The sequence below is a fragment of the Lycorma delicatula genome, chromosome 4 (genome assembly GCF_047948215.1).
Source record: "Lycorma delicatula isolate Av1 chromosome 4, ASM4794821v1, whole genome shotgun sequence".
In the NCBI taxonomy this organism is placed as follows: domain Eukaryota; kingdom Metazoa; phylum Arthropoda; class Insecta; order Hemiptera; family Fulgoridae; genus Lycorma; species Lycorma delicatula.
In genome coordinates this window covers 38,282,992-38,305,329 of record NC_134458.1, presented here as the reverse complement: position 1 = coordinate 38,305,329, position 22,338 = coordinate 38,282,992, and the positions used below count along the sequence as shown (strand labels likewise).

The following is a 22,338-nucleotide window of genomic DNA, read 5'->3' as shown; positions in this document are numbered from 1 at the left end:
TGAGAGTACGACTTATGCAAACGTAAGTATCACGTGTATGTTCGAACATGACGCTTTTACAGTGAATCTGTGGCAAGTAGACCAAATTATAAGAAACACTTACACATCAAGTCGGAACCTGTAAATTTCCCATGTTTGTACACTTCATACATGCATGTTCACACTCGGCGCCGTCAATGCAGCTAAATAGTTTTAAGTAGGTTTCACTGAGTTGGGGTTGGGAGATGGCGAAATATTCATTATATATATTTTTTTTACTGTTTCGGGTTCGTGGAGCTAAAAAGTTGAGAATCACTGATCTAAACACTTATTCTTTTCTTTAAAATTGTTATTGTTTTCTTTTTTATCACATTTCATTTCTTTTTCTCCTACATATCTTCAAATCTGATCTCTCTTTTACGATCTACCTTCTAGCAATTTGTAGAAAAACAATCGGAATAGATTATTAATTTTTCTCATTCATTTTCTATTGCGATTTGGATTCCCTTATTTTTTAATGTTATTCCACATATGTTAATTCTTTCACATCATTTACCCTAAATATCTTCAACATTTTATTTTATTTCAAACGATAGAATTCCTTCTCAACGTTGGCTTTTATTTATTAACAGTCCTCAAATTTTCCTTTAAAATTTAACGATTAAACTTTTAATTGGATATGCGTGTTACGGTTTATGAAATTACCTACAAAACCCACATACATAGTGATACAAATGTTTTTAAAGTTTCAAAGCTAAGCTTTTAAAAGAATTTGGAACGATCTTAATGAAATTTGTTTGAGGTTTTTTTACGTATAATAAAATAATCTTGCACATAAATTTAACTCCTACAAGCGATTAAAAATAAATTATTGTAATATACTTTCAATATTTATTTTTTAATTTCTTAAAAAATTACAATTAATTTTAAAAAATGGCTTATTTCGATAAAATTTTTGTTTATTTTTACGCGAAATATTACAGTTTTACAGCATTTTTTTAAGCACATGCAGACTATTTTCGCTAAATATTTTTAAAATGTATTTTTGCCTGTAACCGGCTGCCATTTCAACAAAATACTAGTCAGATAGATTTAGTATTCTATCAATTTATTTAAATAAAACATTTAAAGAAAACAAAAACGAAATAAAAATCAATCAAAAGCAATTATTGCTTTAATAGGTGCAGACACACAATCGGATTGTCCGTAAAGTATCCAAGGTAGGTTTCGGATCACCTTAAATTGTTCTTTTCTCTATTTATGTATTTCTTTAATTGAACATTATCGGTGATTCCAAGTTCATAAGCAGCCACTCCTGTGGTCGTGACTGGAAAACTTACTTCCTAATAATAACAGAATTAAGAAGGTAGGTTTAATCTAATTTTGATGGATAATTCTTTAGTTTTTTTAGGAAGTTATTGTTTAGATGACATAAAAGAAAAAACACAGAAGAAAATCCTGTAGTTTTCGATTCAGAAAAAAAAAACTGAAAAATAAATTAAACAGAATATTTGTAGAACTGTTCAAAACATCACTCTGTGACAATTTATATATAGCTTTTAAAATGTGAAGTCACTATTAAACCGGTTTCAATATCGTGTCAGAAAAGTAATGATTTATTAGAAATATAAAGGATAATACTTATATTAGCATAACAGTACATAAAAACTATATTTAAAAAATAATCCAATGAAAAGGAAAAGTGACGCTGAAAAAACTTATAATATTCTAGAGGCAGTTGGTTTTCAGGAAAGCATTGAATTTAATTTGTTCTTGGGGGGGGGGGGGGGTTTAACTAAACGAGGGAGATTCGCATAACGGGGTATTTATTTTCATTTTTGAAATTATTTAAAAACTCTTCACCCACAGACGCAAGTAATACACACAATAGAAATACATACACACAACTTTTGCAATTTTCATCATAGAAATACGAAGTTATTAACCAAAAATATGCAAATTTTACATATAGCATATAAAAACAAAGATCTCACTTTCCATTTCTCAACAAAAGGAAATTTTATATAATGAATTTAAAAAAAACCTTTTTTATTAAGTAGACGACCGCACGAATCAATTCTGTTATTTGATAAGATATTTTTGTTTAATATTTAGTATTTTTTAAGTGATAACACGCTTTGTTATGCTGTTCGATGAAAAATATTAGGTTTTAGAGAGAGAAAATTAAGATACCATATAAAATTATTTCTGGTTTATTTGTCTCTGCTTACACATAATGCTGATCGAAACAGAATCTTTTTTAACTCTGCATTCGTTATTTGCCTTTATTCAGAAATAAGACTTTAGGCATATTTTACTCAAAAATTTCAGATTATTTGTAAAAATTGGGAGTACGCAAAAGCGCGAGCGCATATACACCAGTTTCACGCATTGTATAAAAATGTAAAATTGAAAGTTGTTACAAATTATTTTATATAGCATTGTAAAGTATTTAAACGCTAATAAACTAATAAAAAAATAATCTAATTCCGATAAAATAAGTCGCCCTCCACAAAAATAATAAACATAATTTTATCGACCTTAAAGTAGGTCTAGTTGTTATAAAACTGTAATAAAGTCTTTTTATTTGGCTCTCTGTAAAAATAGTATTTTCGTTTCGTTTCGTAAAAGTAGTATAAAGAAAGTTTCTTTCGATTTTATTAGTGTTTTGTTGTGAAAAATTGACAGAGATAATATTTAACTGGATTTAGTAATTCTGTATGCAAGAAAAGAAATCATTAATCCCGATAGAGTCATTAATGTTTTTATAGATACTGAGAAAAGTTTGTGACAGAATAGATTTTCCATACCCAAATCTAATTTTTATCTTGTAATCTTTGATCGACTGTATTTAAAAAATTTTTAAATCTATATAAAAAAATACAATGGATATCGTATATGTTACATGTTATCGTATGTTAGTTCTCAGTTACTTATGTTCAAGTTTATTTTATTAGAAATATTTAACTTCGTAATAAATTTTATTGCACTTTCATCTCAGATTTTCTTGTAATCCTTAAGTAGATTAATTCTATATTAATAAGTATGTCGGAAATACTTTACCGCACGATATGTTTTCTTTATTTTAGCCGCGATAAATCCAACTAGATTAATTAACTGCCTTCAGTCATCGGTGGAAACGATGTGAAACGGCAGCCCTTCTCGATTCCCTCTCGTTAGTGTAAGAATAATGTTCCGTACAATTTTGCTGGCGACTAGCCTTGTTTTAATTATTATTTTTCGGTTTAACTTGGTGTGTTATAATTCACAGCTTTATTTATCGTTTTTTCTCTCTAATTAACTGTAACCTGTTATAATGGATACTGCACCGTTAAAATTCAGGTAATTTACAAATAGATTGTACTCGTATTTCAAGCCTTACTTTCTTGCTATATGACATTATTCATTATTTTTTCTTTTACTTGTACAACAAAATTTCCGACGCAAAGATCCACCGAAACATTTATATTTTAACGCTTAATATTTCACAATATTTAAAATATAGAATTAAAATTTCAGCGGTCCAAGATTTAGAATTTTATTTATTTACGTTCTTAATTTATCGTTTATTTTTCATTTAATTTTAATGAAAAAAATTATAAATAAAAACTTTGTAAACTCATTTGAAACATTTCATTATCAACGATGGTCAACGCTTGGCCCGACACAAAAGTACGATTTCCAACATTTTGAAAAACTCCTTAAGTCGCAAAAACAGTAACATTTTGGAAAAATCATTCGCTAAGTAATTTTACGGGTTCTTCCTCGCAGTGTAAAGGGAAGGGCCAGTGCTTACAGCAAGGGCACCGGTAAGCAGCAGTAGCACAAAATGACACTTAAAGATGAACCTAATCAAATCGTTAACTTTAGTAGAGCTCTTACATTAAAACAGTTTTAGCCGTTATCCGATAGCCGGCGATCCGGTGGCGTTATAGGTTTCTCTTTGAAAATCCCAATGGCAATGGTTGTCGGAGATTGCAATTTTTGCCGGAATCACATAAAAAATCACGTAAAAAGAACAGCAGTGATCGTTAAAGGCTATCCAAGTAAGCGGTTTTTAAATTTTGAACGCGATTAGCAACCACTGATATTTAAAAAGTTTGCTAAAGAAAGGATAATTTTCTGTAAAGCTTCCAAAGACACAAACGTTTGATAACGATAAGTCTCTACAGACCGATTCAGAGAAAGTCGATGAAGTACAAATTAAGAATACTATCCTGTACTTCGATTTGAATCGTGTCCGTATGACGTAAATCCATTCGTAGTCAGAGATTTTATTCTAGCCTTTTGTTTATACGAAGTAAGCGGGAGAGTCTTGAATGAAGCGCGTTCTAATAAAATAAATCCGTGTCTTGGTTTTAACGAACCTAAGCCGCGATAAGTTTTTATGTAAAGCAAATCCTACGGGCATCAAGATGCATCGAAAGAGTCTACAAAGCTCACAGCTATCGTTCGTAATTACTATATTAATAAACAATATAGCAAATTATACCCTAGCAGCAACAGAATAAAATTATTTATAAAAATTACATTTTTCGCTTATTCTCATGTTTTTCTTTTAAAACAGAGATCTCTGTTTCGTAAGAAAGTATATATTAAAATTTAGTTGAAAAACATAATTAAAACGCTAAAAATATAAGAGAAATGCGTTTACCCTTCTGTTGCTAATATAGTCTAAGGCGATAATAGTAAAACTAATAATTATCGGTACCGTAATTTGAATATATACATTTTTAAATCTAAATTTAATAATTTAAATTAAATGTACTATTTCTCTATACGATCATCGTGCCCAGACTTTAATCATTCATTAATTATGTCTTCGGTGCTGTTTTTTGTCGTATTTTCTTAAGAGTAACACATTTACGTTAATTGTTATTTATTTGAAATATTTGATTGTCGTCTGTACTTAAAAATATATGTTTGTATCTAATGTGATCAGCATAATTAGATTTCTGTTTTTTTTTTTTATGTTTATATGCTTGTAAATTCTGCTGAAAGCGGTCTTTTTTCATTTTATTTTTTGTCATTCCTGTGCAAAATTTTGTATAACTTGCTCTCCACATTCTATTTTACAACTACCCCTGATCTGTTATACCTAACCTTTTTATTGTTTATTTTACAACGAATTTTACTCTTAAATGGTTTCTTTTAAACATTTTTGTAGTGTTTATATTATAATAAAATGGGATATTTATGTCTCTTAATGTCGTAAATTTACTTATTTTTATTATTGACTTACATTTAGATTTATTTTTCGATTAATACATTTTATATTATACGGTAACTTTTTTCAGATGCTGTATATTTTATTAAATTAAATTTTTTATTTAACTCGACATTATTTTCTATGTAGTTAATGCCTCTGTTAATCATATATTACACTAAGTCGCTAATATATAAAAGACCAAAACGGTAAACATACCGTTCAGTCTACACATTCTGAATGTTTTAATCTTAAATTTCCATGCATACACATGCATTCTGATGAAGCTGAGATCTCTGTAAAAGAACCAAATAAAGAAGAAAAGAAAAAAATAATAAGCGGTAAAAAAATTAAATTTCTGCGAATAATCCTACTACAATAAATATACATCGCTACAAAAATGTAGTTACACGATCAGTCCTTCTATTGCAGCCATCATATAATACATTACTAATTAATGTAATCTAATACAGTAAGCTTTATTTTATGAGGAAAGGGCTGTATCAGTTGATTAATGTGCATTATTAATTAAATATGTCTTAGTGATTTTTCATCTTCGCAATCTTTTATTTTTTCTTTTAAGTTTTTGTATTCACATCGATGTTTGACGGAGCTATTTTAAAAAAACGACTTCCGTTTAAACGTTCTTCAATTTAAATATTAATTTTAATGTTCTTCAATATTTATTAGGGATCGTGTACATCTTCATTCTGCTTAAGGCTACAAATTTTATTTACATACTCGTGTCTGTGTCGTTGCATAAAGTCGGTTTCGGATATCTCCTCTCTAGGTGTTCTTATTACTAGTCAAAAGTAAAGTAATTATGACAGGTATTTTTCAGTACTTAAACCAGACCCTAAGAGGGGTTTCATTCGCTTTTTCACTGTTCGTCCATGTAATATAATCTATGCAAATAATAATCATAATAATGTATTTAAAAAATAATATATGTGTGTATTTTTGTAACGGTTATTTGAATAGTTTCATCCTAGTCTCCGTTCCTTTTTGTTCTCGCCGATGTTTTAACCTTACCGTAATTACTGCGACCGCTACTCTCAGAAGATATCATCTCATATACTCTACAGTCTGAGCCTCTAACAACTCTCTATATTAAAATTAAGTAATCTCAGATATCTGACCTAGATTCTCCGACCTAGTTCATCTTTTTGCAAGGTTGTGCCGTAAAATTCTTTCCTCTTATATCTGTTTAAAGACTGCTTAATTTTGAACTTCATCAACCACCAAATCCTCGGCATCCTCTTGTAATACCGTTTTACGATGACCTCTATATTTTTCCTTTTTTGTTTCTATTATTACATATCTCATTACTGTAAAGCACTACACTTCAAACAACTATTTCTTAGATCAACATTTGACTACAACAGACCTCTACTATTACGGAAGCTCTTATTTGTTCCGGTTAACTTTTGATAAATGCATAATGCACCCGACCTTTGTAATTTTACTACGTAAACAAGAAAATTTTCCTACTTTTGGTATATTATGTTCCTCTATTTTAATATTTCATTCCTGATTATCCTCCTTTCTGTCGCATTTCGTTACTTCTTTTTTCAGTCTTATTTATACTCAAACTGAATTTTTCTCCTAGCAATAAATTCATTCCATTCAATACTGAATCTATTAGTTTTGAGTCTCTGTCAAAACAACGATGTCATCGGTGAATCCTAATATCTTTTTTTCTCCTTGGATAGTTACATCGCTCTCAATTTTTTTTTATTCGATTCGTATATTTCTTGTTCTATGTAAAAGTTCAAAAGCAATGGGAACAGATTACATATTTGTTCGGTCCTCTCTGAAATCTTTCTTTTCTTTTTTCTTGTATAACCTTCGCTAATTACCTTTCAGATAGAGGATGAATGAGGATGGTATGTATGATTGTAAATGAAGTGTAGTCTTGGTACAGTCTCAGTTCGACCGTTCCTGAGATGTGTGGTTAATTGGAACCCAACCGCCAAAAAACACCGGTATCCACGATCTAGTATTCAAATCCGTCTAAAAATAACTGACTTTGTTGGGATTTGAACGCTGGAACTCTCGACTTCCAAATCAGCTGGTTTGGGAAGACTAGTTCACCGCTAGACCAACCCGGCGAGTTCCTCTCCGAAATCTGCACTTGCATTTCTTCACCTTTAACTCTGATTCCACCTCTTATTCCACCTGATTCTTGTAATAATTTCAAAGAAAGCTCCCCCCCTATATTTAAGTACAACTTTTCTTAAAATAATAAAATTTATTCTGCACTACATTATCAAATGCTTCTCCAGATCTACAAATGCCAACTGAGTCGCTTTATTCTTCTGAGGGTCAGATTCTCACTTCCTGAAACTAAATCGGTCATCATCCAGTACACCTTTTCACCACACATTCTGTTTATCTGTAAACTATCCTATTGTAGCGAGTATTCTCAATGATCGACGCATTGGACCGATAGAAGAGTAGTTGTCATATTTATCTGCTGCTATTTTCTTTGAGTGGTAATAATTATTTGATACGGGAGGAGAGAAATCACTAATTTTATTGAGCAATGTTGATTATAGTTTGAGCTTCACAAAGTCTGTCAAATTAAGTGTTTAAAACATCAGTTGTTTTAAGAAAATATCCTTCGTAAATTTTTTAGCTCATCTTTTGTATTATTATTCATAATCTATTTTTTTATGAACTTGCAATATATAATATGATTTACTTTCAAACCTATAATCAAATTAGTTTTAGTGAATTTGAATATGCTTTATCTTCAAATTATGTAAAAGGAAAATAAATAAAACTGGAATTTAAACTTGATTTAAAAACAATACATGCTTTAATCAAAATTTTTTAATTCTTAAAAGTAAATAACCATTTTTTACAGAATTAGAAATTTCTTCGACTTCTTTCCCGTGATACAGAAGCTTCACGATGGTCCAAGGCTTTAATAGCTAAAACCATTTCATTATGTCTAATCATTTCCTTTTCTTTTAGGATATGATTTTCAGGTTCATTTCATTTATTTATTTGGTCGGTGATTAATTCACCGGATATGATCGAAGCTTGGGCGTGAGAATATGGAGTGAACATTTTGTAGTGTATGAAAAAATGCCGTGCCTGACTGGGATTAGAACCCGCGATCTTCTGAGTCCATTTAAAATACAGAATATATTTATTTTATACCTGTTTGGAATTCTTCATAAATAAATAACTTTAAAACAATAAGATTTTTAATTTTATATGATTCCAAAAAAAAAAAAATGATTCTATAAAAATTTTGATTCTTAATTTTGGAATCGTTTATGTTTTTAATTTGATTCTGTAAAGTTTTTGAGATTTTAATATTTTTGTTTTTTTTCCACGCTCTTTTCCATTCTTTTAATCATTTTAAGCTGCATATTAAAGATTTTAACAAAAGCGCTAGTAATAGATCGTATCCTTACAAAGTAAGACAATATCCGTCTGATAATGATATTGCCATATTATAAATATAAATACATTAAATAATTAATTAGTCATCACTGAAATTAACTGCTCAGTTTAGGATAGTGACATATTTTTGTTGATTTTAACATGTTATTCACAAGGAGTTGTTGAAAACTTTCCAACATTGCAGATAATTTACTAATTAATTTTCACAATTTATCCAAAGATGTGAAAATTTACATCAGGAAGTTAGAATGTCCTAAACCAGTGCAATATAATTTGATTTCTTTTTTTTATTACAAATAAATGATTTTAATGAATCTTTGATTGATTCAGTTAAGCAGTGGAGACTAGTGGTATATTACAGTAATCAAAACAAATTTTATCATTGTACTTTCTTACCGGTTGTAATAGAGTACATACTGACGAGTTAGTTAACAACATTTCATCTTATTTGTTATCAAAATTCTTGATTTCAAATCATCCATCTTACAACAGGAACAATATCGACCACATAATACTCTTGAGTATATTGTACTTGTGGCTGGAGTTATGTAACAATTCTAAGAAATAATATTGATAAGTACTTAAATGTCTGCTCATGGAAAATTTATCCAATTGTAAATTACAGGTAAATTTAATGAGATACAATCAAATAAGGACATCTTTGCAACTAAAGATTTAAATAACCTACTAGGATTACATTTTATAATGATTTATAGATCTAATTTTATACATGTAAAAAGTAATAATGACCTAATCGTACCTCATTCTTAACAACCTAAGTGAAATTATTCCAGCAGTCAAAGCTAAAACTTAACTGATCATGTAATATCTTGTTTAAGTCTGAAAGCTTAAATTTTAAGAAAAAACATAAAAAAATTATTTTAAATGGTAATTAAATGTATATCGGTGAGTGAAAGCATGAAGTCTACGAGCTGAATTGGGTTATGCTATTTTCACGGCTGGTATAAACAATACTAGTAGAGTGAAGAGTGCATTCAAAATTGTAAGAAATTCCTTACTGTTGATGGAATACAAGAAGTGAGCTTCAGTTTAATATCAGAAGGAAGACTAGGCTTTCAGAGATGATAGCCAGTTTAATATATAGTAATCTGACCAAGTGAGGTGCTGAAGAGGAAGATCTAAAGAACACATATCACATATCTCAAAAATTATGTCAGACAATCATTACTTCCATCCTTCAGTTTTGAAAATGAGAATGAACAAGAGTTCATAAAACGTTCATCAAGTGGTGCAACAAGTAACAGATTGGCTTTACTGCATTTGTTTACTTCCAAAAAAAATTGTTCTAGTGTTAGTTCTGTAATAAACATGAACCAAACATCTTTTATACAAGATAATTTTAGCCTTGCCACACAGGAAAAAGCTAAAAAAGTGAAGTTTATTTTTCTCTAAAAGTACAAGCAAATCTAGGAAATGCTTTTAAGGTCTGAGATTAGGTGAAGGAAAAATGATATTCACCTCCCCATAGTAGAGAATTGACAACTGCATATATTAACAATTGCTAGTATAAAGAAGTGGCTAACAAATGAAAGCACCGAGTTACTCCTGGTATAAGGAGTTCCCCCATTACAAGTGCCATTGGCCTCCTCAGAGGATAGATGAGCAGTGGGGGGTACAGAGTACTCTATTGCCCTGGGGGATGGGAAACTGCCCTCAAAAGCACAGGAATTTCTTAAGGAATTCTACAGTATTAGAATATAAAAGGCAATGGAAAACCACTGTATTAAATATCCTATTGATAAATCCTTGCACTGTACTATAATATTGCCTTCTTCTGTTAAATGTTCCAGAGTTAAAATAGCTTATCTGGATCTCTGGAGAAGCAACAAAAGAAGTTAATGGACCAGTTTCATGTAGAAACTTGGAATGTCAGGACTCTGTTTCAGAGTGAAAAATTAGAGAATCTAAAAAAGGAAATAAAGATGAATAAAATGGATGTATTAGGACTGAGTGAAGTAAGGTGGGAAGGACTGAGTGAAATGAAGAGTGGAAAACTTACCTTATTCTAATCTTGAAGAGAGAAAGATAAAATGGAGTGGCAATAATTATGATGAATGAAGTAACAAAACAGGTGCAGAAAATGTATATACATATACATACGAGGGTAAGTCAATTATTATCCACAATCTAGTTATAATTTTATTGCAATACAAATAGGAAACTTACATGTACATCATTTTTTAACATAGTCCCCTTGCATTTCAACGCACCTGGTCCATCATTCCACAAGCATCCTGATGCCTTTATAAAAGAAGGTTTTCGGTTGTGCTGCGAGCCAGGAATGCACAGTTTATTTCACTGTTTCGTCCGAGGTAAATTGAATCTTAATGCCTCTTTGAGTGGACCAAACAAGTGGTAGTCAGAAGAGGCAAGATCAGGACCATACAAAGGATGAGCCAGTACTTCAAAGTTGAAGTAATTTATTTATAAATAAATTATTTAAAATTTATAATTTTTCTTTCTTCTTTTTTGATTCTTATAACTTTTAAAAAGTCATTCTTTTACTTTTACATTCTTTTTCTTTTTAAAAAGTCATGATTTTAAAATCATCCTAGTATACTTACCCTAAAATAATTTATAAAAGTATTTCAAAAAGCTAATTTTAATTTTTTGTTGTTGTTATTTTTCAGGTTTAGCCATATTCAAACAGGATAATAAATTTTAGTCTCTTCTGTGGTTCAGTAATGCCAATAGCAGATAATTTTGATTTACCATAATCAATGGACAATACTTACCTATTATCCAACTTGAGCGACATTAAGGAATTACTTTCATCTATTGTTAACTTTATTCATCTCAAACTATCAGAACTAAATCAGGACTTATCTGTCCTGAGGCAGATCCCCTGTACCACATCTGTCTCCATTCTCCTAGTTTTCTTCTGAAATTTCCTGATAATTTCCTTTCCATTTAGCTCCACTAAATTGAAACTTTCCATTTAGATAGTCTATAATTATATTTTTCTTTTTAGGCCTCTCTTTTTTGCACCTTTTACTAATCCTTCTAATACACTGTTTCACTCTATGTTTCTTCTCTAATGATAAATTCCAGATTGTTACCTTTTGTGAATTGCTCTGATTAAGCTTTTATTCTTGATTGCTGTAATTCTTTATATTTCTTCTGTCCATTTAACCTTCTCCTTACTCCTCTGTGCTTACACTTCAGATTCCTCCAGCTTTTCTTCTTCCCTTTTTTCTATTTGTCCATATTTCACATTCGTGCACCCTCTAAACATACTTATTCAGATGACACTTCAAGTCTTACATCTTACTGCAAAACTGTTTCTTTAGCCAACACTATTCTGGCTTTTATTTAATTTCTTCTGTTAACATAGACCTGACACATGTAGCGTCGTTCAATCTTTACTTCTTTTTAATAGTAATTCATCAGATTATTGTCTCCTATCCTCTCTGCTCTTTTCCTAATAATTTCATGTTGAATTCTGTCATAATGATTTCTTTCTTTCAAATCATTAGTTGAAAATCTTGTGCTTCATTTCCTAAAGACATCACATATTGTACAATTTATATTTTGTTCTCCTATGTTAAGTCCTTCATTTTCTTCTAGGGCATTTTGATCACACCTTTAAACATACATATTAAACGTGTTTGGTGGCAGGCAGCATCCTTACCTTCCAATTCCTTAGTCAAACCACTGAGTTTATGCATCCTTTATTCTCATAGTTGTTTTCTAATTTAGTAAAAATTCTTTAATTAATCGTCTATCTTTCTCATCTACTCTTTGGATTTATTATTTCCATTATGGATGAATATTCTGATACCTTCATAAATATGAGATGGTTTTATTTATGAGGAAATTATCATACATTCTTTTAGTCTCATATATTACATTAGTAATTTCTACCATAATATACAGTAAGATTTTTAAAAAAAATTTTGTGTTTCTTTTGTCTTTAACTTTTGCAAAAAATTATTACACCCCTGCTAATCCAGCTCATTGATTTACTTTTATAATTGCTACTTAAGGGTACCCTTTTCAATAAAAAACATATGTTACAGTAGTGATAGATTTTATTTAAAAATGTGTCTTGATATTACAAATGTTTCTAGATTTACCTCCAATCATGTTTCTTTGGCTAAAATTCTAAAATTGTTTATATCATTCTCCTTGATAACAATAGTAAATTTAAAAGAATAAACAATGGTTAAATGAATTACTGAGAACGTGTGTAACTAAAACATGAATATTATCAAAACCTAATAATAAGCGGTAGAGAAATATATATACAGTCTGTGAACCAAATTTGCCTTATAAAATAATATGATGTAGTGTTGATAAAAATAGTGATAGAGAACTAAATCTATTTATTTTTTTATTTGAAAGTGGGAGTCAAGTTATCATTCTGATGGCTTCACCTGCATTCTTAAACACATCAAACTTATTAAGAAATTTTTGGTTGTATAGAAAATAATTGTTTTGTATATACACTTTGGGTTAATATTATTCTGGTTTGCACTGCTTCCTTATCAACAAAACAACCTTAGTCAATACAATTTGTGAGTAAGTTAACTCTAATTTTAATTTTAATCCAGATGACTTATGTATGCAGCATTTCAATACAAAACTGTTTAAATATGTTTGGCTGAAAGGAATACTTTTCTACTTATATGATGTATTCCTCCCTGCATTTTATCATATTTTCTTGTATGGAGTAAAATTTTAAGATAACAATTCTTGCTCACTGTATTGACTAAATTAAAAAAATCCCTACAAATTTATGTCCTCAGATTATTGTTTGATTTATGACCACCAAGCTTTCATTATAAGATAAGTTACAGCTCACTCACGTTTCCGGTAATGAAAATTAGAAACATAAATTGAAGAAATAAGTTGAGTTTTGTTGATAATTATTATTTACATGACATCAAAACTTTAACTGACTCAGCTAAACGCATTTGAAGGATGAGAATTGTGACTGACAGATACTGCTGAGAAAATAATTACTGTTTAAAAAACTCACCAAACAGCTTGATAAAAACAGTATACGAGTCGAAAAGCCGAGGTGCATATTCGTTGAGTTTACTAACTACTGCTGTGCACAGTCACGTTCCAGACGTACTAATGAAGTAATTGCGACTTCTGCCATGAGATTAGATTTCTGTTTTAAACATTACGTATTGTTCGTAAGTATTGTTCGTATGTACGGACTCAGACGCACATCATGATAGTGTTAATAATATAATGCTATATAACTTTATATTATTTATTAGGCTTATTTATATTAACTTCATATTAATGAATTAATTGATGTAATTTTAATTTCAATGTTGTAAATAAAAGTAAGTCTTCTGTTTAGTTACGGTAATTTTTGTATAAATAATGAATTTTATCTTTTGACCTGTTATTTTGTAAAAAAACAATTGTTTTCCTAGTCAATGTACTTTAAAACAGAAGCAATTTGAAAATACATCGTACTAAAAAATGTATATAAAAGTAAATATAGTATAAATTTCTTACATCAATTGTTTTGGTTTAATTAATGATATTATGACGAACAAAGACGCGTGAGTCATAGAATTATGGGTTAAAAGCTGAAAATAGACGTGTACTTATAAGTATTACGTAATTTGTAGACGTGTTATTACTAATAAAAACAAACGTTCTCTATTCTTTGCACGGGATATTGAAACATATTTAAAAGTAATCGTGTTAAGATGTCAAGTGAACGCGGGAAACCTCTCCGCAGTCAAGCGCGTCGTCTTGCGTTTAACGTTAAGTTCATAGACAAAGAAAAAAATAGATTATTGGTGCCTCTTGTAAAATCTACGGAATGTGCTTGTAGAATGCTAAACTTAATCTGATTACAGTAATTGACAACAGGAAAATCGGATACGAAGCAGAGGCTGGTGTTTCTCAAATTCAAACGGCAAAGAAAAAAAAAATTACGCCTCACAATAATTATGAAATAGATGATTTCGACAGGTGTGTTATTAGAAGAGAATTTCTTAAATATTTCGACTTCTATAAAGAAATACCTACTATACGAAAATTACCAATTTTTATCGCGAGGAACTGAATTTTACAGCTAGTAGGGAAACACTGAGAAAAATCATAAAATCTATGGGTTTTTAATTTAGGAAGTGTAAAAATAATAGACTGATTTTGGGGGAACGAGATGATGTAATCGCGAAATGTGCATTTCAAATTCTTAGGTATCTGAGAAAAATACAACTTCTGAACAAAAGAGACCGGTTGTATACTTAGATGGAACTTGGGTGCACACACATTATATGGTAAAAACGTGCTGGCAAAGTGACGATGTACGAGGTATTTTAATTACCTGGTGTTTTTTTTTTAATAGTAGTGCCAGTGACCGTTTAATTGCGGCACATGTGGGTGGGGACATAGGATTCATAAATGGGGTTTTTTTAATGTACGATTCCAAGAGTAAAACAGAAGATTATCATAAAGAGATGAGCAATGAGAATTTTTTGAAATATATTGAAAATCAAGTTATCCCAGGGCTACCGACAAATTGTACTTTAGTCATAAATAACGCACCTTATCATAATAAACAAAAAATAAACCTCCGTCATCAAATTCATTGAAAAAAGATATTCAAGAATGGCTACAAAGAAATAAAATTAACTACGACTCAGATCTAACAAAAAAAAAACTTTTAGAAATTGTCAAACTTCACTGCCCAGAACCACAATATGAATTAGACGAAATACTAAATAACAAAAGAATTACAATGCTTTACCACCCAAACTTCAACCCAATTGAATTTATTTGGAATCTAGTTTGAAAAAAAAATTCGAGACCACAGTATGTCCCACATGTTATTAACAGAACTGAGAACCGTTACATTAGATGCAATTTCGTCAATTACTGTAGAAGACTGGAAAAAATTAGTTTTGAAAGTTCAGGAGATAATGGATTCTTACTGGAAAACAGATGCGTTAATGGAAGATGCCATTGAAAGCATAATTATAAACATAGATAATTATTCATATAAATAGTCGATGATGAGAAATCAGGTAGTGAAGACGAATTGAAAATTTATTCCGGTAGAGTGAAACTGAATCAAGCTCAGATATCGAGGGTTGTTCACAGATGATATTCTACGGAAACTGCTGACGAAACCGGTTAAGGACTGTATTAAGATAGTATTGATCGTTTGTAATTTAGTAAATTAATATAAAAATTTATTTTATTTCTTATTCCATAGTTACATCCAACTTGTTGTGATTTTGTAGGCCTATATATCCAGAGTATTACTATCAGCTTTGAATATAATTTTTGTTTTTGTTCTCGATGAGTCGGAGAAATACCATTTACACACCCACCACAAGTGGGGGAGTGTCGGACTCGTACGGGTTCGGCTAGATGTTGTTAAGAGCCTATGTCTGCCCGCACCCTACCGATTAAAACTCTTGTCTCACCACCCCTTACCGCTGAGGTTGGTCCTGCTTTCTAGGATTGCACAACCTCAGCGGGTGCCTTGCCTCAAGCCTCCCGGTGACTCCACAGGATCCGGCTATGCCGTGCCCCACGGAGATCCCCCGGTCAGCCGGGACTCGGTCCTTTGTTGTTTCCAGGCCACTACCCATTACCCTACCGTGAGGTTGAGCTCCGGCCGAAACATGGTTTTTTGTTTTCCCCGAGAATGAGGAGTCCCTGGTCATTCATCAAAAGCGGCCCACCTCCGCGAGCCGCAATCTCCTGACCAGGGCTTCCCTCGGAAATCCCTACCTAACAATTCCTACTCACCGTCCTATTCTCTGGTCTCCCTTTCTTTAGTAGCGATCATTTTAGTTACCATGTTTACCACTAATTCTCAATTACGCCTCCTTGTCATCATGACCTTACCGTCTCTTTCGGAGTTAGCCTAGCTAGGCCCAGATTTTGTCTGACTTTGTCCCATGTATTACATGATTAAATCGTACGTTCAACCGAATCAAACGCCTTGCAATATCTGCATGTTGGGGATTCACGTTTACCAAACCGGTGTAGGTAGGCCTCGAACCCTTCTTGCCCCGTCAACAGCTGGGAAAGATAGAAGTCTACACGTCAAATCCCCTCCGCACCCATACGCTATCATCCGGTATAATTCTCCTTGTCCAACTGCCTGTTCTTGAGGTCTCCCACGAGGTTTGCCAATCAGCTATTAAAAGTCTTCTAGCCTCGTTCTTGAGCATTCCATTATAAATCCTCTTCAACATTTGTGCCCGGAGATTGACAGGAGGCACGCCTGATATAACCTCTATTGCGTTTCTTGAAACCGTTTTGCAAGATGATACTATACTGATAGCGGCTCTTCGTTGTAACGCCGAGACCCTGGCCTCGTTCCTCTTTGTTTCAAAGACCTCTGCTCACGCTGATACCACATAATATATGATGGATGTTACAACCGATAGTATAAGCCTTCTTCTTGATGAGCGCGGCCCTCTATGATTACTCATTAACCTACCTAGCCTGTTCATCGTAACTTCCGCTCGATCACTGACTTTGTTAAAATGTACATTAAACCTTCTTTTTTTTCTATCCTTTTTTAACCACACCAGGGCAACCAGTAACCGCCGATAAACGTTGCCTCGATTGACCTGATGTGAGGCGGCGATGACTATCCACCACCCTGCAGCATTTCCATCCACTGGATTTTCCCGTCGGGGTCTCAGCTGGCTCATTGAAGCTACACGACCTCCGCTTCTGGATGCCGCATAGCCATAGCCACTCCCAAGATGAGCTACCCTTCCCATTCCTGCCCCTACATTAAACCTTCTACTGGTCTCTAACCACACGCCGAGGTATTTTACATACCTAGAGGTGGGGATGTTGTTATCATCTATGCGAAATTTGATATCTCTGATTCGCCTTCTTCCAGTGAGAGTGATTTCAGTCGTCTTGTTAGGCACCAGATACAAGCCTCTATCCTCCATCCAACCCTGTATTTCGTCGATCGCCGCGGCAGCCATTTTATCAACATCGTGTTCTGTTTTACCGGCGACAAGGAGAGCCAGATTATCAGCATAAGTTACTAATTCGACGTCGCCCACAAATTCTAGCCTTAGCATACCGTTGAATGCTAGGTTCCACAGGAGTGGTCCTAGAACCGATCCCTGTGGAACCCCTCCGAATATGTCTATCTCGATATCTCCATCCTCGGTTCGTATACTGGCCCTCCTCCTGTGCAGATAGTCATTCACAATACCCCTCAGGTAGCCGCTAACATTCTTCTAGAAAGCACCTCGTTGATCGTTGACCAAGAAACACTTCCAAAAGCGTCCCTGTCGTCTAAGAGAACCGTAAGTGGGGTCCTCCCTTGACGCCAGGATCCACCGGCTCTATCTCCAGCCCAGTCGAGGACATGTCTCAGGGCGTCGACAGTGGATCTCCCCCTCACGAATCCATATTGTTTGGGGGAGAGTCCACCCTTCATCTCTATTTCTTCCCATAATCTGTCTGCAGGCAATCTCTCAAATAGCTTTCTTACCGTGTTAAGGAGATAGACAGACTGGTAAGCGACTCTGTCCTGCTGAATTTCACTCTTTTTAGGGATGAGAACTATCCTTGACTCCTTCCAGCAATCTGGAAATCTCAAGCCCTCCAGAGCCTGATTAAATGCATCCATTACTATTTATGGTTGCCTAGCCACCAGCATCCTTACTATCGCACCAGGAACCTGATCCGGGCCTAGGCTTTTATCGGGATGCAGCCTAGTAATGGCACTCATAAGTTCGTCAATCGAAAACCTTGTATTGTCTGAATCTCTATCTGAATCTCATGCCAGTCAGTTTCAGTTAACGAAAATAATTCTGTAACTGCTCGTAGCGCATCCTCGCTGGAGACGGGAAAACTGGTCGTCCGAACCTATCCATCACTATTTTATACGCACCCCCCCCCCCCAATGGGTCGTCGTCCAGACCAGAAATTAACTCATCCCAAGCCTTGGCCTGAGCAGCCTTGATCGCAGATTTAAGTGCGTTCCTTGCAGTACGGTATGCCTCCTGCTGCTTCTCCTCTTTTTGTGGCCCAAACTACCACAATTATAACACTTGCCATTTCTATCCGGTCCGTTGCACTGGGAGGAGGTATGTCTGCTCTCCCAGCACCTAAAACAATGTGTGTCAGGTCTAATCTGCATCCTACAGTAAACCCAGCCTACCCATATTCTCACTTGTATGACCTTCATTGCTGCCCTATGACAGCTTTGAATATAATGCTGTGAACTATGATACCGTTTTAATTAAATGTTTTAAGTGAAAACAATTACTTAATTAAATTATTGTAATAAATTGCAGGTTAAATTTATTTCATTTATGAATACAGTAACGTAAATTATATTTTTAATTGTGTTATTACCGTAATCAGAAAGAAATGACAGGTTCTAAAAAATACAGTAACCTATTTTAGATGGACAACATTTCTTGTTTAGAATGGATTGACAAGCATATCACTTTGTTCAGTAGGACTAGCTCAGACTGTACTGTTGTGTTATACATCCATCTATGTCTACAGCCAAACAAAACAACAGTGCTGCGGTCTTCCACAAATATGAACTTCTCCTTGTTGACTTGTACACTATTATCAATGACTGAATATACATTCAAAATATACCATTCTGTGATGTTTAGTGACAGCACATGATAAAAGAAGACTGAAAATCCCATAGATTCAGAAGACTCCTGATTCAATGAGTATTTTAATCGTAATGTAAAAAAGGTTTAACTGATACGGTCTCTTAAATATAGCTAAACACAGTTTTCATCAAGTAAATTTACAAAATGATGCAGAAAGAACTTTTTGCCTGCATGCTCAATTTTCATAAAGAAAACAAAACTTGCATTTTTTACCAAACATCCACCTGAATGTTCTGTCACAATGTAGACAGAAACTTAGCTTGGTTTTTCAATATCAATACTGTGAAAAGACTTATGAGAAATTCTTGTAAGTAAGTTTTTTTGATATGAAAGCTGGAAACAGATTAATCTTATCTTACAACTGGCAGCTCAACACGTTTTATAAATCTTAAAAAATATGAATTTTAAATACGAAAACTGGGACCAGGAAATTTCTTTAATTGATGGGGATGATATCATTATATGATGAAGACATTACTTCACAGAAATAAAGAAAATGAGAAAAGAAGGCGATAAAATGTATTGTATGGATGAAACTTGGGTCAACAAAGGCCACACAAATGTTTCGTTTGGAAAGATAAAGCTGTGAATTCATCAAAGAAGCATTTCTGTGTGGCTTATCAACTGGTAATAAGTACCCTCCATTGGGCAAAGGTAGCGTCTCATAATTACACAAATCGGCAGTGATAGTGTGTTTGTCAATAAGGTAGTCTCTGGGATTTTGAATCTAAATCTAGAGGAGACTATCATAATGAGATGGTAGTCTCCTGCACACAGTCGCAACATGCCCCTCTTAGCGACATGTTACTTCTTCTGGAAGATAATTCATTTATTGTCTTAGACAACGCCCCTTATCATTCATGTAAATAGGAAAAAATTCCAGCCGTGTCTTGGAAAAGAATATCAAAATGTAGCCTAGTTTAAAAGGAGTGATTTTTGAAGAGGATGAACTTAAGGTCCAATCATCGCAATGGTTTTCGCGTATTAAAAGTAATTTTAATGTGTATAAAATTGATGATTTAGCAATATCCAGTGATAAGCCCATGCTTTGAATACCTCCCTATCGTAGTGAACTCAATCCAATTCAGTTAATTTGGGGACAAATCAAGTTGTGTAGCGTCAGAAATTACTACTTTAATATCTAATGTTAAAAATTTATACTTAAAAACCATTGATAAAATGGGCAAGCAGGAAAGGAAAAAATATATAAAACATGTAACGGATACTACTGAAACAAATTATTGGGAATTGGATATCATAATATAAAACAAAATTGGGTCTCTCGTTACATCTGTTAACGCTGACAGCACTATGGATTTCTTGCAATCAGATGATGATAACTGAATTTAATTTATTATTTATTTATTATCATAAAAATTTTATCTAAAATATTAGTGAACTTTTACTATTAATGGACAATTGACAATTTCATATTAGTTTTACTCTATCAAAAGAAAATAGGCAAATAATTAAAAAAATTTATGCAGACAGTAACTAGGAATTAACTGATAATAGGAATATTGCAGAAAATTTTAAAGTTATTTTGTTAATATTTCAAAATCCTAAAATGTGTTCAAATTAATTCTAGCTCTGGTCTTATAAACTCCTGCTCAACATCTTTGTATCTGCCAAAAACAACACCAGTGAAATTAATAAAATTATAAATAAATAAAAAAACAATAGTTCTGCTGGAGATGATGACCCAATCGTTATGAAGAAAATTAACAACATAATTGTACACATTATTTCAAATTTAATAAATAAATGTTTCAGGAGGGCACATTTCCAAATTGTTTAAAGAATGCCAAAGTTTCTGTCATTTACAAATCTGCTTCAAGACTTAAAGCCAGTAACTATAGACCAATATCAGTTCTATTGATAATAGAATCTGATTAATATATTTGAAATGGTTATAAAGACGAGATTACTTTGTTTAATTTAGGGGATATTCAGTTCTTAAACACAAGACAATTTTTTTTTTTTAAACAGGAGAAATATAAAAACTACTGTTGACTCTTATGGAATTTATTTACAGAGAGGTTGACAGTGGAAACTCAGTTATTGCCTGTTTTTTGGATATTCAGAAAGTTTTTGATGTGTTGATCATGGAATATTGATTGAAAGACTGAGTGGTATTGGTATTATTGGTATACCACTAGATCTTACTAAAAATTACCTAAATCTCAGAACTCAATCTGTGGTAGTAAAAATACTATAAATGGTCATGGAGTGACAATTAGTGGCATCTCAGAGAGTATTGTTCTGGGCTCTATTTTATTTTTAATATATATTAACCAGCAAACAGCAATGAGATAATATGGAAATTTGATCCTTTTTGCTGATGACATTGTTATCTTTTATTTTAGATCAATTGATACTATCTATACAGATGCTCCACTGGATCTGTATATTATAGTTGAATGGACCAAAGATAGCAACATTAGGCTTAACAAAGATAAATGGAACTACATAATATTTAACAAAAAATTCAATACAGCTCACAGCTTTCATATTAACAAGACTACTATTAAAAAAGTTAATAAGGCTACTGGGAATGACACTGTGTAGAGGCTTGAAATTTGATAAACACATAGAAGCCATATGCAGCAAAATTAACAAATTTAATCAACCCTTGTATCATGCCTCACATCTACTGAATAGAGAAACCGAAGTCAAGATTTATTACGCTTATATTCACTCTGTGTTGAATTATCTTGCAGCCTTTTGGGGATAAACTTCTATGAAGAACATTAATGATATGAAGTGACAGAGAACAGACTGCTAAAGATGTTAGTTTATAAACGCAAACTTTATGGGACTCATAAACTTTATAGAGAGCTTAAGTTCCTGTCAATCCATGATATATATATGATATATATAGATATATGATATATATATAGATTGGACAGTGTAAGATTAATTCACAAAATTCTGAATAATCTAATAGATGCTGATATTGCAATGAAACGAAACTGTGATATTACCTTTATATTTTGCCTAGTCCAAAGAACATCGGCAGAAAAAAATTACTTCAATGGCTATACAATAGTACAGAAAACTCCCTAAAAGCATTAAATCACTAAATATTGTTAATTTCAAAAAGTGTGTGAC

The 22,338-nt window shown here is 32.5% G+C and overlaps 1 protein-coding gene across 1 annotated transcript in view; it reads right to left on the bottom strand.

Annotated features, from left to right (window-relative positions):
- LOC142323287 (T-box transcription factor TBX1-like) overlaps positions 1-13,620 on the bottom strand; it is a 96,327-nt gene extending 82,707 nt beyond the window's left edge. The window contains exon 1 of the mRNA XM_075362740.1: positions 13,605-13,620. The gene's annotated coding sequence lies outside the window, so the exon portion shown is untranslated. The remainder of the gene's footprint in view (positions 1-13,604) is intronic.
- Positions 13,621-22,338: the final 8,718 nt, after the last annotated feature.